At 37.0% G+C, this 18141-nt stretch overlaps 1 long non-coding RNA gene across 1 annotated transcript; it reads right to left on the reverse strand.

Annotated features, from left to right (window-relative positions):
• Positions 1–4177: 4177 nt before the first annotated feature.
• LOC123264529 lies at positions 4178–4472 on the reverse strand. Its single transcript, XR_006509365.1, has 2 exons — positions 4397–4472; positions 4178–4307 (listed from the first exon to the last, which is right to left on the reverse strand). It is a non-coding gene; the product is annotated as an uncharacterized LOC123264529 (long non-coding RNA).
• Positions 4473–18141: the final 13669 nt, after the last annotated feature.

The following is an 18141-nucleotide window of genomic DNA, read 5'->3' on the forward strand; positions in this document are numbered from 1 at the left end:
GAATTGCTCCCGGTCTCACTGGTAATTTTGCTGGAGATCGCACTGACGTTCTTTTTAAAGGTCTCGCTAGAACTCTTGCCGACAGTCTCGCTGGAGATCACGCTGACGGTTATTCTAGAGGTCTCGCTGACGGTCTCGCTGGAGGTCGTTTTGCTGGAAGTTGTGCTAATGGTATTGCTGCCGGTCTCGCTTGGTGATTTTGCTGGCGATCGCGCTGACGGTCTCGCTGGAGATCATGCTGACGGTCTCGCTGGAGATTACACTGACGGTCTTTCTAAAGATCACACTGACGGTCTTTCTGGAGATCACGCTGACGATCTTTATGGAGATCTCGCTGGTGATTTCCAGCGAGACTTCCAGAAAGACCGTCAGCGTGATCACCAGCGAGACCTCCAGAAAGATCGTCAGCGTGATTCCAGCAAGATCGTCAGCGTTATCTCCAACGAGACTTGCAGAAAGACAGTCAGCGTGATCACCAGCGAGACCTCTAGAAATATCGTTAGCGTGATCTCCAGCGAGACTCCCAAAAAAACCGTCAGCGTGGCCACCAGCGAGACCTTCAGAAAAACCGTCAGCGTAATCTCCAGCGAGACCTCCAGAAAGATTGTCAGCGTGATCTCCAGCGATACCATCGCCGTGATCGCTAACAAAATTATCAGCGTGACCGGCAGCGTGATCTTCAGAAAGATCGTCAGCGTAATCACCAGCGTGACCTCCAGAAAGATCGTCAGCGTGATCTCCAGCGAGACCATCAGCAAGAGTTTTAGCGAGACCTTTAGAAAGACCGTTGGCGTGATCTCCAGCGAGACCTCCAGAAAGACCGTCAGTGTGATCTCCAGAAAGACCGTCAGTGTGATCTCCAGAAAGACCGTCAGCGTGATCTCCAGCGAGACCGTCAGCGTGATCTCCAGCGATACCATCACCGTGATCGCCATCAAAATTACCAGCGAAACTCCTAGCAATACCATCAGCTCGATCTCCAGCAAGATCTTTAGCGAGACCGTCAGCGAGACCTCTAAAAAGACCGTCAGCGTGATTTCCAGCAAGACCATCGGCAAGAGTTCTAGCGAGACCTCCAGCGAGACCTTCAAAAAGACCGTCAGTGCGATCCCCAGCAAAATTACCAGTGAGGCCGGGACCAATTCTTTTACGCGATCTTGAGCGAAATCGCCAGCTTGTTTACTGTTCTCTTTAAATTAATTTCATTAAACATTTTAGTCACAACACTGTGCTTCAAATTCTCTTCTTTATTTATCTGAGCAGTACAGACTTGTATTTGTTTACAAGCACCTTTACATCTGAGAACCAACCTTTTTTTTTTTTGACATATTTTTCATATTTTCATGTTGGATTAGCAATCTAATTTTTATTTTTTCTTCAAGCTGCTGTCTTCACTTGATTGCGAAAAACAAAAAACAATTAATTTATTATGACCAATCAGAACGCTTGGCTACACCTATCTTCTGTCTCTCTCTTTTAAAAAAACTAAATTCTCGGCCCTACTCATCACAATATATTCAACTAATAAATTAAATTAACAGTCACTGCAAATGAACCTTGAAAAATCATAAATACAAAACTGTTCTAACGAAATTAAATTTGACAAAAAAAAAAAAAAAAAAAAAAAAAAAATCTATTTCCTTAAATAAATAAACTGGAAACTTAATTGTCCTCATATATTTTTAATAATATGGATGAGTAACAAAATAATTCTGTTTGTCATTTTAGAAGGTTATGAAATATGTCAGCGCACGCCACTACTGCGCAACGTAGAGCGCTCCCAACTATACCGTTTGGCTCTGAGAACAATCCCGTAGAGCTCTGAGAGCTCAACAATAGGGATGGTAAAATCGATTCCGATTCTACCCGAGAATCGATTCTGTGGTCAAAAAACTCGATTATTTAGACTCGATTTCCAGTTATCAGAATCGATCTAGAATCGATTCTTAGTGATCGAGTCTATAATTTATTTTAATGCCGGAGTAATAACACTATAGCATCAATATATTAAATAAAAAATGGCCCAAAGTAATTTTATATTTCATTATGAAAATATTTTAAATTTAGCGCTCTCTGTGCGTTCGCATTCAATCGGATTTCGTTGAATTCAAATATTTGAGAAAATTTTTATTTTCATTTGTATATGATTTTAATATGGTATTGAAATCTTGTCTGTATAGGTGAAATTTTGAAAAAAGAAATTAAGTCATCGAAAACTCTTGTGATTACCTGCAAAAATAATCTTACAGATCATCAACCATCTTCAGGTAGTAATGATCTGTGGGATTTTTTAGACGACGCTGTGCAACACAACATTCAAGTCGCTGACAGTGATGAAGCAGATGAAGCAGGCGGTCTGCCTATCGAACTTATGCAGTTTATTAATCGATCTACAGTAGACTGGAAAACTAATCCTAACCTGATTGTAACTTGGAAATCGCTCGAATCTGATTACCCTTATTTGTCGACTGTAGCTATAAAATACTTAAGTGTGGTTGCAACATCAACACCGTGTGAACGCTTATTTTCACACTCAGGGTTGATTGCAAATCAGCTCAGAAGTACATTATCACCCAATCATTTGAATATGTTGGTTATCTTAAAATCTATCTTACAAATTCGTGGTTATCATAATAATATTTAATTAACTATTTGAGTAAAATACTAACTTTATTGTTTTCAAATGTTACTTTTTTAATAAAATGTAATAATATTTTTTAAATTTGAATTTTATTGTGCCTTTTACCTTATTATGCTAGCTTTATTTTTTAAAATTAAAAAAATTTATGAAATTTTAATTGAAAAAAAAATTTTACTCAGAATCGATTATTTAAAAGAATCGATTCTTGAAATTGATTAATCGAATCTGAGAATCGAAATTTCTGAAAAAAGAATCGGAATCGAGAATCGATCCTTCAGCTTATGTTTCCATCCCTACTCAACAACATTGAGTTATCAGAACTAAATAACATTTTGTTACTGTAACTCTACAACGAACAGTCAACTGTTTATAGTTGTGGTAACTCTACAGTTAGGTTACCAGAATGAAATTTTTTTTTCCGTGTATGACTGAAATAGAACATTTCTTTACGTGTTTAAACAAATTTATAAGCACCTTAATGATAAGTTTGTTTAAATATTTAATGTAATTTTGTGAAATCACTGAAGATAATCACATACCAAACCCAAACTTTAAAATTTATTTATTCTCTCTACATAAGATAATTTCTTGCGCTCGTGCTTATACTTGACACGCGATACGCTCACTACTTTAAAACTTCCGTAGCTCTGCTCTACTCTTTCTACATGCTTAGAGTATGCATGTATATTTATTCACGTCAATGTATAAACGGTATTAGTGCATGCATATTAAGGAACAACCTTAACAATTTGGATATCACGAAGCACAGCTCCCATACGCGTTAATTCGCGATCCCAATGTACGACGCCCCAACATCTGTTTTCAGTCACGGAGCACACGGAGCGTACATGTGTTTCGGATTGGTGTTCTCATTAATTTCCTTATAGCGATTGTACCAGATAAAAAATACCTTAATGGAGATCAGCTGGGTTATTGCTTTCTAAAAAGTACATTCTTTTTTCCCAGTATGTCAACTCTTCATGTATAATATATTTTATATTCGTGAAATATATAAAATATATAAAACCGGACTGAATGAATATAAATAATTTTTAATCGATTAAAATAAGTCTCATACATAAATTTTTTCTTGTCGGGATTAAAGAACTATCAAAGTTGAAAAAAATAATCAAATTTGTAAAAAAACTCAAATTTTGATGAGAAAAAAAATTCGAATTTGAAAAGCAAAAAGTATGATATTAGATAAAACATTTTTTTTTAAGATTTAATATCTCTTCGAAATTAAAATTAACAATATTTTTTTAAATTGAAATTTTTTTGAGATCGAATTTATTTTTTTACTTGAATTTTTTTTCACACAGTAAAAAATTTTTCGTCATTGCGTAAAGTGTAAAAATTTTTGGTAGAATATTACTCTCTAGTGTGTAGAATTTCAGATTCTCATGTGTTGATTTAACACACTAGAATGTGGAATTAACATTAGTTTATATAATAACAGTCAGTAACACAAATATTTGTATTAAATTTGAAGAAAATGTTTTTACTGTGCAATATTCGAATTTCTCATTTCATACATATCGCATCCAAATACATAAAATAATATGAAAAAATCGCAGGTAGTTGGAAAAAATGAATGACAAATTAAACAGTCATGTTATTGTTATTATTGCGACGTTTCGACTCTTTATTGAGTCTTCATCAGGCTCTGAAAAATACATACATAAATTTATAAATACAATCCAATTCTATTATGCTCTATTACAATCTTTATAACAAAACTATAAACATTCTTACCATAACCAGTACATGAAAGTAGTCAAGTAAATTAATGTATGTTAAAAAATAGTTTATAATAAAACACATTCTATTTTTCTTTTTCAACTAATTCAAAAGATTTTTTAAATTATATAAAAAGAATTGGTAACGTCACAACTAAATTAAACCACGTGAATAATAAAAAACAACAGCAATAAAATTTCGAATTTCTCTTACAAATTATAATTTTTCTTCAAAATTTGAAATTTATACAAATTTGATTATTTTTTTCAATTTGAACATCTCTCCAATCTCGACGAAAAAAAATTTATGTATGAGACTTTGAAACGGGGTGGTTTGCCTCGCACTGATAACGCCGATAATAATTTATTTAACAAATACCAACCAATTTTTTATAAATGGACGCCACCAGGATTTTATAACAGTTCCTGGAACCGGGAAGAGCAAGTGAGATTTCCTTAGAGCTGAAAATAATGAGAGAATTGCTGATAAATAATAAGAATAATAATCACAAAATGGTTTATTTATTAATAAATAAATTCACTAAAACTCTCACACAATACAATTTAATTTTTTAATATTTCTAAAATTACCATTATAATATTTTATAAACTTCCATTTTAATATTTCCAAAATTTCCATTTTAATAATTTCCAAGTACCATTTTAATGTTGGCAGATATATGTGAAACAGAAGAACTATAACATAAGACACATATATCATTAGTCATAAAAATTATATTAAAAATTACCATTATAAGTTTTCAGTAAATTTTAAATTCCTTTGCTCTTATAACTCTCTCTCTCTCTCTTTTTCTCACACATAACCCATACACTAAACTATTACTTAATTCACGTCAAAATAGTTTAGATTAATTAATTCTCAATAATTATTCAGTTGATCAATTAGTAGATTTCGATATGAGAAATCATTGAGTATGACCTTGGATAGTATTAAGCAGTAAAGTTGTAAGCAACTAAGCCTTTATAGACAAAATTTGACTAGCGATCACCTTGAAATTTTTTCGTTCAAAAATCCAACTAGTAAAATTATCTTCTCCATTCATTGTTAAACTATTCACTTAATTAAATTTAGAAACTCGATTAAGAATTTACATATAATTAATTCTATTTAATTATTTAGAAAATAATGAGAGGAAAATGAACAGGGTGACACACCACCATTCATTTTTGTAGCAAAGAGAAAACCGATACATGATCGCCGATTTTCTGAGCCTTACTTGTTGAGAATCTCGATCCTTCATCCTGATCTCTTGATAAAATTGTCATACGTTCTCGGTCTTCTCTGGTCTCTCAAACATTCCCATACAACCAAATAATTCAGTACGTATTAGTATGGTGAAATAATTAATCAGTAACAAATAATTAATTCAGAATCGTTTCGTGCCACAGAATGAAACTGTGCGATTTAATAATTACCTTTGGAAAATAATAGCTGCTGGCGTGTCTGGTAGTCCAGCCTCTGACGCCATGCGGTCGCTCTCTGTCTTCACTCGTAGGCTCATACCCGAAATCTCCACTTACACATCACCAAGGCCTAGAGATCAAGGTGCACTAGTGCTGCGCCGATAATTTATTCATACAGGGAAAATTAACTACAGCGAGTAACATTTTACCCTGTTACAACTTATTTTAATTAATTAAAAATTACTTATATTTATTCACTCTAGTACTCTGAGTAATAATAGAAAAATCTTGTTGCTACAACAGGATTTTATCCTATCGCTCCCGCAGGACTACATCCTGTTGCAGCACCTATTTTTTTTCTTGTAATAACATTTTAAAAGATATGAGCTCATCTTAATATTTCACTCATTGAGACCTTTTATTTGAGTAGCCACATGAATCTATCTATATATATAAAAATGAATCCCTATTTCCCTTGGTCACACCATCACGCGTGAACGGCTGGACCGATTTCACTAATTCTTTTTTTGATGTGTTTGTTATTGTCAGGAGAAGGTTCTTATGAAAGAAAAAATTAAGAAAATTGCGCGGAAAATTAGAAAATTTAAGAATACTCAACCACCATGCGCCGATAATTTTTTTTTTGTTTTGTACGTTATGGTTCAAAGATAGTTTATAAAAAAAAAAAATTAGGAAAACGGTTGACCCTGAAGGTCATCCCTGCAACTTCCCGCCAATTCTATACCTAAACGCTTGAAATTTCACTTATGACTTTTTTGAGGTCTTCGAGTTCATAATTACAATTTGTATATTATTTTGAGCTCTCCGAGCTCAAAAAAGTAGCTTTTGTATGATTTTGTGCTCTTCGAGCTCAAAAGTTTGATAAAACACTATTTTTTGAATTTTCAAATCGCAATAACTTTCGAATGAATGAACCGATTTTCACGCGGTTGGTGGCATTCGACGCAGTTTTTTAAGCTTCATAAAGAATCTTTAAGTTTAAATTGATAGAACGAAAAATTTCGGAGTAATTCCGAAAAAACACTTTTTTCAGTTTTCTTTCGTCAACGATAACTCACGAACGAATCAACCGATTTTGACCGGGCTGGCGGTGATCGACGTGGTTTTTTGATGTTGAGAGCTGAGTAGTTTTTGAAATTGATCGGTAGAGCCGTTTAAAAGTTATTTAAAAAAAACCACTTTTGAAAAAAAATTTTTTTGTATTTTTTTTGCGATTTCTCAAAATCTACTGGTCCGAATCGTTCCAAAGTATATTCAAAATCTAAGTTTAGTCAAGCCCTTTCGAATGGCACCAACCGCGATCAAATCGGTCAATCCGTTCAAAAGTTATGAGAGGTTTACATCCACACACACACACACACACACACACACACACACACACACACACACACACACACACACACACACACACACACACACACACACACACACACACACACTGAGAAGAGATACTGCTACCGGGCGCGTCTCCCCGAGCGGATGGGAGAACGCTCGCTGTCCTTGGATGACACTTAATCTCTTAGTTGATGAGGTACAGCGGGTAGGAGCCAAGCAAAATAACCAAACAAAATACGCTCCCGTGGACAAAACTCCCCTTTAATGGGTTGGTCGCACTAACTGACCTAACAAGACGATCGTTCTCTGCTGTGACCCACTGGGAGTGACCGGAACCTGTATCGTAGTTTCCGACGATGCAGGCCACGGCTGATGTGAGCTTGCTCTACCGAGGTGTAAGTTGCAGCAGTGGATCAGGAGCCAGCCACTTCGGGCCTTGATCAGGAAGTACGCAGTGAGTGTTAGAGATCGGAATCTTCACCGCTCCGAGCGAGTCTAGTCCGTCCGTGTATTCCGGGACTGGCTAAGTGTCGGCTAGGCCTCAGGGAACTGGGGTAGGAGTACTATCTCCGAGGGTACACCCGTTCCTAGTTATGGCAACCCGCTCCACTCCGTACGATGCGCTGGTAAATTAAAAAGTATGAGTAATGCACAGGAAACAAACAAGAGTGAAAACGGGCCTCATGCCCAGCAAGACGCACTGCTACTTAGTGCAAAGATGAAGAGGACAGATGCGCTGGCACATCTGGAGAAGCTAGTCTGTGGACTGCAGGACTTTCTCCAAACCAAGCAAAATGTCCACAAGGAGATCAAGTCGAAGTCGACGAACATCTGCAGTGCCCTGAGAAGGTTCAAAAAACTGGACCAAGAATGGCAGAAAATCCAACAACAACACGGTAATATCGTGATGAAGACGAGTGTGACAGCGGTTCCACCAGCAAAAGCCGACACGTTTGTCGAGGAGATGGACACAGGTGGCGAGGGTGACGTCGAGTCAGTTGTCGGAGACGGAGAGGAAACTGGAACTGAAATCAGGCCTGGGAAAAGGAAAGAACGAAATTCCCCAGACTCAATGACCAGCCGTACTAAGAAGAAGAAGGACCTTAAACCAAGTCCCCGAAAACGCGGTAACACAGAACGGCGGAAAAAAGGAGGTGAATGAATGGCAAAAAGTCCAGTCAAGGAAGTCCAAGAGAGAGCAAGCAGTAGAAAAGCTCCAGAAGCAACCGCCGGAAGAGTCCAGGCCAGAGCCTAATCGGAAAGAACCGCGAAAACGGATTAGGCCGGACGCACTGATCATCCGCCCCGCAGAGACGGCAAAGTATGCTGAAATTCTGAAGCGAATAAAGCAGGACGTCCCTGACGAACAGGTCCGTACTACAGTGGATAAGATCCAAAGAACTAGGACCGGGAGCTTGCTGATTACGCTTTCGAGGAAGAGCGCTGACCGAGGCCAAGCCTTACAGAAGACCATCGCGGACATCCTCCAAGAAGACGCGAAGGTAATCTGCAAAGGGCCACAGGAAGACGTCGAAATCCGAGATCTTGACGGTACCACAACCAAGGAGGATATTCAGGCTGCATTGCAAACGGAAATCGGAGAAACCTGCGAGATACCACTAGGGACAATTAAGATTCATAAGGCCTACAGAGGTACTCAGACAGCTGTTGTGACACTACCAGCAGCTGCAGCGCGCAAGATATTGGCAGGAAGCGGTAAAGTCCGGATCGGCTGGACCAACTGCCGAATCAGAGCTACGAGGAGACCAATCCAATGTTTCAAGTGCTGGCACTTTGGACATCTTGGATCCCAGTGCAAGAGCAATGTGGATCGGTCTAAGCTATGTATTAGGTGCGGACAAGAGGGACACAAGATTGCTGAATGCAAAAACCCAGCGAAATGTGTATTATGCGCGGATCAAAGTGCGGAGAACTCGGCTCATCATGCCGGCGCATCCAGGTGCCCAGTATTTAAAGAGGCACTCCAGAAGATAACAAACAAACAGACATGAAGATATTGCAGCTAAACCTAAACCATTGCGAAGCTGCACATGATCTGCTTATGCAAACAGCAAGAGAACTAGAGTTAGACTTAGTAATGATAGCAGAGCCATATAGATACCTGAATACCCAGCCTTGGGAATCTGACAGCACCACCAAGGCTGTCATCTGGTCTTGTGGTAAGCATCCCTTCCAGAGTGTAGTTAACAATGATAATGCCGGCTTTGTAGCAGCAACAGTTAACGGCATCCGTTTCTACAGCTGTTATGCACCACCTAGCCTATCCATTGTTGAATTCACTGAATTCTTGGACAAACTGACCGAGGACGCCAAGCAGCATTATCCGGTCGCGATTGCCGGTGACTTCAACTCCTGGGCAGTAGACTGGGGCAGCAAGCAGACAAATGCGCGAGGAAAAGCACTCCTCGAAGCTTTCTCTACACTAGATGTAGTCCAGCTCAACAGTGGTGATACGCCAACCTATACTAAAGGGGAAGCAAGCTCTATTGTAGAACTCACTTTCGTCAGCAGCAGCCTCATCAGTGGGAAATACGACTGGAAGGTGATGGATATCTACACAGCCAGCGACCACAAGGCAATTCTCTGGGAAATATTACATGACCGGAATACAAGAAGACCAATCAAGTCACTCAATACCATTGGATGGAAAGTGAAGTCTTTTGACACAAGCACATTGATAATAGCCCTGAATAGTGAACCGATTACTACTGGACCCGCAGAAGAAATGACCAAGGACCTGATGAAAAGAGTTGTCCAGGCCTGTGACGCAAGTATGGTCCGGAAATGCAGCATAAGCCAACGCCCGGCAGTACACTGGTGGAACGACCACATCAGCGTTCTTCGGAAAGAGTGTCTAAAGAAAAGGAGAATATCCCAGCGTGGCTATCGACGACCTAACTCTGCGGAGCTGGTCGCAGAGTACAAAAAAGCCCGTCGATTACTGAACAAAGCCATCAAGGATAGTAAGAGGCAATGCTGGAAAGAGCTCATCAACGAGGTGGACAAAGACCTGTGGGGTAGGCCGTACAAGGTGGTCATGAATCACCTAAAAGTCAAACAAATGCCGGCACCCACATGCCCACAACTTCTGCAGAGAATCGTTACCGCGCTGTTTCCGCAGCAACGCGAGCTTCACTACCAGCTAGCTCAAGGAGAACTGGAGGACATTCCAACTGTCACGGAAGAAGAACTGACGGAGGCTTGCAACCGCGTAGGGAATAATAAAGCACCGGGATTAGACGGAATCCCTAACATTGCCTTAAAAACAGCTATAAAGGCAGCACCGGCATTATTCCTGGATGTTTACAACACCTGCCTCAAAGAAGGGATTTTTCCTCGAAAGTGGAAACAGCAACGGTTAGTGCTGCTTCCTAAAGGGAAAAAGCCACCGGATGAACCGTCATCTTACCGCCCACTTTGCATGCTAGATACAGCGGGTAAGATATTCGAACGCATAATTCACCAGAGAATTGAAGCAGTAGTCGACCCACTCCTGGCAGACAATCAGTATAGATTCCGGAAAGGACGATCAACCCTGGACGCAATCAAACTGGTTGTTGATACGGCCAAAGAAGCAATCGCAGGAACCAGATGGAAGGGTGGAACGAAGAAGTATTGCCTGGTGGCGACCCTAGACATCAGAAATGCCTTCAACTCCGCCAATTGGGAATGCATCATGCAGGCCCTCCAAGAGAAGAATGTACCAGAATACCTTCTTAAGATCGTAGCAAGCTACTTTGAAAACAGGGTCCTGAAGTATGACACGAAGAACGGTCCAAGGGAGTATGCTATTTCTGGAGGTGTACCACAAGGTTCAGTTCTAGGCCCGCTCCTGTGGAATATTATGTATGACGGCCTATTAAGACTAACTCTGCCAAGAAACGTCAAACTCGTAGCATATGCAGACGACGTAGCCGTAGTGATCGTTGCCAAACATCTTGACGAGATAAACCATGTGTTCGATCTCACTTTCGAGCGCGTTAACCGGTGGATGGACGCAGTGAACCTGCAACTGGCGCAACACAAAACTGAGGCAGTGCTTATTACCAGCAGGAAAGTGGTAGAGACAATTAAGCTGAAAGTCGCCGAACAAGAAATCACATCACAACCTTATATTCGATATTTAGGAGTGATGCTTGATGCCCGACTCAACTTTAAGCAGCAGGTAGAACACGTCAGTGCCAAGGCGTCAGCAGTGGGGAACAAGTCTAGCACGACTGATGCCGAACATCGGAGGGCCAAAGCAGAGCAGAAGGGTACTGTTATCATCTGTAGTCACATCGGTGCTTACATATGGTATATCTATTTGGACCAACGCTCTCGAGATGCAAGAATCATGGAGGAAGGCTGGACCAGTATACCGACGGTGTGCCTTAAGAGTCGCCAGCGCCTTCCGCACAATATCCGAGGAAGCAGTGTGCGTTATTTCCGGAACTCTGCCTCTCAGAGTCCTCGCTGAGGAAAGACGGAACCTTTATCATCGTAAAAGGTCAACTACACTAAGCGCTGAAGAGCTCAGAACTGAAGAACGGCAAAACAGCTTCGACCGATGGCAGCTCCAGTGGGACGCTGCAGAAAAAGGAAGATGGACGTATCGTCTTATACCGAGGATCGACGACTGGCTGAACCGGAGTCATGGAGAGGTTAACTACTACCTTACGCAGATGTTGTCAGGACAAGGCTGCTTCCGAGCCTATCTTCACCGCTTTAAGCACGACGATTCTCCGGAGTGCCCATCCTGCCCAGGTGTCGCTGAAGACGTGGAGCACGTGATCTTTGCATGTCCTCGTTTTAACCAACAGCGCGATGAATTAGAGAAGATTCTAAAAAGAGAATTCAACCGGAGACAATAGTAGAAGAAATGCTGTCATCAGAAGCTGTCTGGAACGCCACGAGCACCTTTGCCACTGAAGTGCTTACAGAGTTGCGGTCCATCGAGAGAAAAAGAGCAGAAAACAGAAACTAGAAGGGAGATAGAAATAAAAACATCTTAGCCACCAGAAGGAAGAGCGGCAGCTAATTCCTCCCCCACGAAAAAATACCTTACGGCGGTACCATGGGGATCAGAGGATAGAAGAGAAAGGGGTTTAGGGTTTAGTGGGTAGGGGCGTTAGTGTCGAGTTAGTATGACGCTGCGTCGAGTCGCCACATATCCAGGCCAAACAGCTATGCCTAGAATCCGTAAAAGGATTCCCCTACAAAAAACACACACACACACACACACACACACACACACACACACACACACATACAGACACCATCGCGGGAATAGTCAGGGAAGCTTCCTAGGACCTCGAAATGTCGAGATTCGATGAAAACTCGATTTTTGTAAAACGGGGTGAAAACAATCACTTCCTGATTTTTGAAAATCTTCGATTTTCTGAGCGGGAAGTTAAAAAAAAAAACATTTGAAAAAAAATCATAAACATTAAAAAATCGAAAAATTAAAAATTAAAATGCAGCCAACATGTTATCAGGAGGTTCTGGGTTTAAATCCCAGTCCGAGCTATCCGAATTTTTTTCTCACATCTATATATCTATATATATAAAAATAAATTGCTGTGCATTAGTCTCGCTAAAACTCAAAAACAGCTGGACCGATTTTCAAAATTTTTTTTTTGTTTTGTTCGCTATAGTTCAGGGATGGTTTAGAAACATAAAAATTTTTGGAAAACCCGAAAGTTCAACTAAAAAAATCAAAAATTGTTAATTTTGTATCGGAATCGCTATTGTTACGCTTGAGCCTCAAGGTTGCAAGAGTGTACCAAAATTGTTCAATATGTAGGAAGATACGTACAAGTACACTGCAGAGTTATACTATCTTCTTCTTCTATATATATAAAAAGTTTGGAAAATCCAAAAGTGCACGCCTCATAACTTTCATTCATTTTTTAAGAAAAAAATTAATTTTGTAATTGATTAAAAAAAAAAAAATATAATTAAGTAATTTCTTAATTTCTTTTTTTTAAATATCAGCGCTCTTTTTTCTTGTCATATGCGCACTTAGTCTAAAAATATCTATAGCTTGATCAAGTGGCGCCATAGTTTTCACGTGACAAATAAGAAAAGTTTGTTTAGCTTTTACGGTTGTATCGTAGTGAATTTTAATAAAAATTCAATTAAAAAAAAAATATGTTTACTAGGCCACTGATATGAAATACGGACCCAGTTCATCGAATTCTTAAACTAATAAAAAAGGTCCGGTCTTGAAATATCAATTTGTTCGGGAGTAATCGTTGGTACATCCAAAATGGGGTGACATCCGAACGTCCACGTAAAACTTTTTTCAAAACGTTTTTTTTTTTCAAAATAGCAACATGAAATGATTTTAGAAAGTAAAAGATGGTTTAATTTAAGTGTTTTTTCAGTGTACATCTACTTACATCATTGTATAAGTATAATATGGTTGTAATAGAGGCATTTAAAGATCACAAAATTGCTTGATCTTAACGAGTCGAGTATAAAGCACAACCTCACGCGCTTCGCGCTATGAGGCGTGCAAAATGAATTGCTGTGCGTTAGTCTGGCTATAACTCAAAATCTTCTGTATATATGAACAAAAAAAAAATTTCATAAATTCAGTGTTCATTTTTTGGGATCTTGATTTTCAGGCGATAATGAGAAGCGAGTTTCATTTAATAACTTGACAAAATTCTAACCGCACTTCATGCAGCCAGTATTTATTCTTTATCGAAGTAGACTAGAGTTTAAAGATTGATTATCACTGATAAAAAGGTGTAATAAAATATATTGTAGGTGATACGAAGTATGTACATCAAATCAAAGGCAATTTAATGAGCTTTCACATGAATTTTTTGAAAATTAGCTATCTTTTTCGAATCGAAAGTTATTCATCAATGTAGCCATAAAAAACGTGATTTTCACTATTTTGATAATTTTGAAGAGCTACTACTTCGAAACTAATCTACTGATGTCGTCCATCCTAGAACTCATGCGAGCTAATTGTCCGAGGAATCTGTGTAGGATCTGTTAAGATCTGTTTAGATTTCTTGATAGAATAGCATTCATAAGTCGGTTGTACTACACATTGCCTGAAAATGGTTCAATAGACCTCTTAACTTTCATGAAATAACTAAAAATGGACAAAAAGTGTATGTTATATACGTCAAATTAAAGGCGATTTCATGAGCTATCACATAAATTTTTCAAAAATTAGTTATCTCTTTTTAATCAAAAGTTATACATTAACGAAGTGATCGAAAACGGGATTTTCACGATTTTGAAAATTTTAAATGGCCGCCATTTCTAAACTAATTGACCGATTTTGCTCATCTTCGAACTCGTTCAAGGTAATTACCCAAAGAATATGTGTACCAAGTTTCATCAAGATCGGTTGAAAACTTGTGCAGATATCCTGATGACAAGGTCGGTTATATTACATATATATCTATCTATATATACACGAAAAGAACAAAAATACACTAGATATCCTGTTATATTATACTCACTGATATCTGTGGTGAAAAAAAATTTCAGATAATATCAAATATACTCCAGATTATACAAAATTATTTTTGTAATATACTTAGTATAATCTCCGATTTGGTCAAGTAATTTTTCTGGTTATGCCGTATAATATTACACTGGATATAATTTGAAAAAATATGCCGTATAATTTGAATTAAACTCGGTAGAAATTTTGATTATACCCACGATAACTCCGCCATAATAATTGGTATTGCACAAATATGAAAATTAAAAAATGAAATATTAGCAATATAAAACTCAAGCGTGACTATGAACAGATTAGATCTTATTGTCACAAGTATAAACGTAAAAAAATATGTCTTGAACACTATTTTTACATGTCTTGTAATTATAATAATTATCACGGCAAAAAAAAATGTTTACATAGAAAAAAATATAAATGGTCACTCACTAAAATAATTCACTGATTTATATTTTATTAATATTCAATATACTGATTGATTATAACTCACAAATTGTGAACAGCACTTCACGCGCAGGCACTAGAAAAAAAAAAATGGTGGTGTCATCGTGGGCATAATCCAAATTTCGACCGAGTATAATTCAATTTACATGAGATAGTTTTTCGGATTATATCCAGTGTAATATTACGCGGCATAAATAGAAAAATTACTTGGCCAAATCGGAGATTTTATACTGAGTATATTACAAAAATAATTTTGTGTAATCTGGAGTATATTTGATATTATCTGAAATTTTTTTTCACCACAGATATCAGTGAGTATAATATGACAGGATATCTAGTGTATTTTTTTTCTTTCCGTGTATATAATGAAAATGGCTTTTTGTAGACCGTCAATCACGCCAAAACTACTGAACGTATCAACATGGGACTGATGGGACCATTCGATGCGGAATGAATTGTAGATGGTTACAGGCTACTTATTTTTTGGATTTTATCAACCCTTTCTCATTCTTTTTTACGATTGACTTTTATATACATTTTTTCCTGCTAATAAAAACAAAATACTCATTTTTCATTCTTTTTTTTTAGTACGATTTTCGTTTGTTTTTATTACATAACCTTAATATTTGATTGATTTAACCTTATTAAAAAAAAGTTTAAGAAAGAAGCTAATTATGTCTGGTGAACTAAGTGTACAAAATTTATATTTATATGCTGATCGTATGTTTGGTTATGATAATTGGTTACATGAAATAAAATAGTTAGATTTCTATGAAATCTACTAAAAATGTTGTTGTTTAAAAATTAGGACTCTTCGAAACATGAAATTTAGGCCATGTCTATTGAGTTTCAATAACATTTACTAAAAATTTCCTTACAACAAACGTCTCTTTAGCAGCGGGAAAAAAGTAATTGTAAGGTTTTCAAAACTTAACTTTACATGTAGCATGAAGCTATCCAATCAACGGATTAAGAATTTTACATTCATTTTACAGATCATATAACCGATGAATTTTTTTATTGCGGGATCGCGAGAATGTAACAGATTAAAATGAATGCATTTTCCAAGTACTTGAAATGTAGAAAAAAAATTTGGCTTCTTATTTCAATACACTGAGAAAACAGTTTGTTTGGCTCAAATGCGCAGATTTATTTGAAATAAATTAAAAATATATATTTAATGTTAACAAATTTCTTTTATTCAAATATATATTACTTTGAATCAAATACTACCTCGTTTTGGTTTATTTAACTGAATCGACTCATTTATTTCATTTAAATGAAGATTTGTTAACTAAACAAATCTCACTTTAAGTAAATTACGCTTGGTGTCGCTACGGTCGCCACTGTTATTTCTCGACGTGATTTGTAAAAAATAAATAATGAAAATTAACTCAGTTTACAAATGTATTTTGTTTAATTTTTGTAGAAATAAATAAAATAAAAATATATATATATATATATATATATATATATATATATATATATATATATATATATATATATATATATATATATATATGCTTAGACAAATATGTATTGAAATAGTTAACTGTAATAGACATTAATAATTATGATGCTGAAGTTAGCAGACAGCTGTCAATTTTTTAAATTTTTATTACAGATCAACGATAAAAAACATATTTTAATGCACTTGTAATTTTTTTTTAATTTTTAGACATGGAACTTTTTAATTAAAATTTTTTCGTGATGATTTTATTACACCGGCACACAAAAAAAAAAAAGTTGTCTGTACTTGGGACGCGCCACATATATTCCCATGTAATTTGACCCGCTGAACCCGAATTTGAGGTCCGTTTGGCCCCTACACCCTAGGATTTTGAGAAAACTGTAAAAAACCGAAAAAAAACGGGAAAATTGGGGGTTTTGGTGATTGAAAAATTTTTTTAGATTCTAACTATGCATGATTTTCATGTATTTCGATCTGCTTTATACTTATCTGAAGTGTACTCAGACCAGCAGCCATTAAAAGTCTAAGTAAATCCCGAAAAACCCATGAAAATTGCGAAAAAACAAAAATTCCCAATATTGTGATAAAAAAAAAATGTATTGAGCTAAATATATGATGATTTTCATGTAGGTTTATCGACGACATATAAATCTCCAACTTTTATAACTCAGACGTCTCGAAAACATCAAACAAATGTGCACAAAACCCCGAAAATTGAAAAAAAATCAAATCTAATATAATAAAAATCGAGTTATTATTCAAAATAAATAAAAAAAAATCATATCATTCGATCTGTGGTGCATAAAAAAAGTATTTCGTCCTAAGACTTAAAAAATTAATTTTTTCGGAAAATATCATCAAAACCCTTTGGATTTGAATTTTAATTCGTTCTCCGCTTATATCTCACCCTTTTATCTTCAAACGTCCTGCATAAAGGGTTTCTCTTTCGTTTCCTCTCTTCTTCGGGTAAATCTCTCTTCAGAGTCCAACAATGATCTGCCATCATATTTACATCCCACGTTCCTTGATATCGTTTTCCATCACACTAATGTCTTGATGGAATCTCTCACCTTGCTCTTCACTAAAATCACCAAGATTTTCAGGAAAGTGTGAAAGATGAGAATGTAAATAGTGCAATTTTGTATTCATTAAGCAACCTAAAGTATTATAGTTGTATAACAACTCGTCAACTAAAGTTGCGTAGTTATCACTTTTCGTATTCCCTAAAAATTGCTGTGATACTTCCTTAAAACTTCCCCAAGCTGCTCTCTCAATCTCGTTCATCTCATATTCAAGATTAGCATCCTGGAATAGAGTCCGAATTTGGGGTCCATCAAAATTCCTTCTTTTAATTTAGCGTCACTTATAGCTGGAAATTTTTCGCCCAAGTACTTAAAACAGTTTCCATCTTTATCCAGAGCTTTGACAAATTGCTTCATAAGGCCAAGCTTGATATGAAGTGGGGGCAGCAAGTACTTGGAAGGATCAATTAGAGATTGTCGCGTAACATTGTGAGAACCAGGATTCAAATTTGTTCTTGTTGGCCATTCTTTTTGAATGTAATGATTCTTTC

Source organism: Cotesia glomerata, linkage group LG1, assembly GCF_020080835.1.
Source record: "Cotesia glomerata isolate CgM1 linkage group LG1, MPM_Cglom_v2.3, whole genome shotgun sequence".
Taxonomy (NCBI): domain Eukaryota; kingdom Metazoa; phylum Arthropoda; class Insecta; order Hymenoptera; family Braconidae; genus Cotesia; species Cotesia glomerata.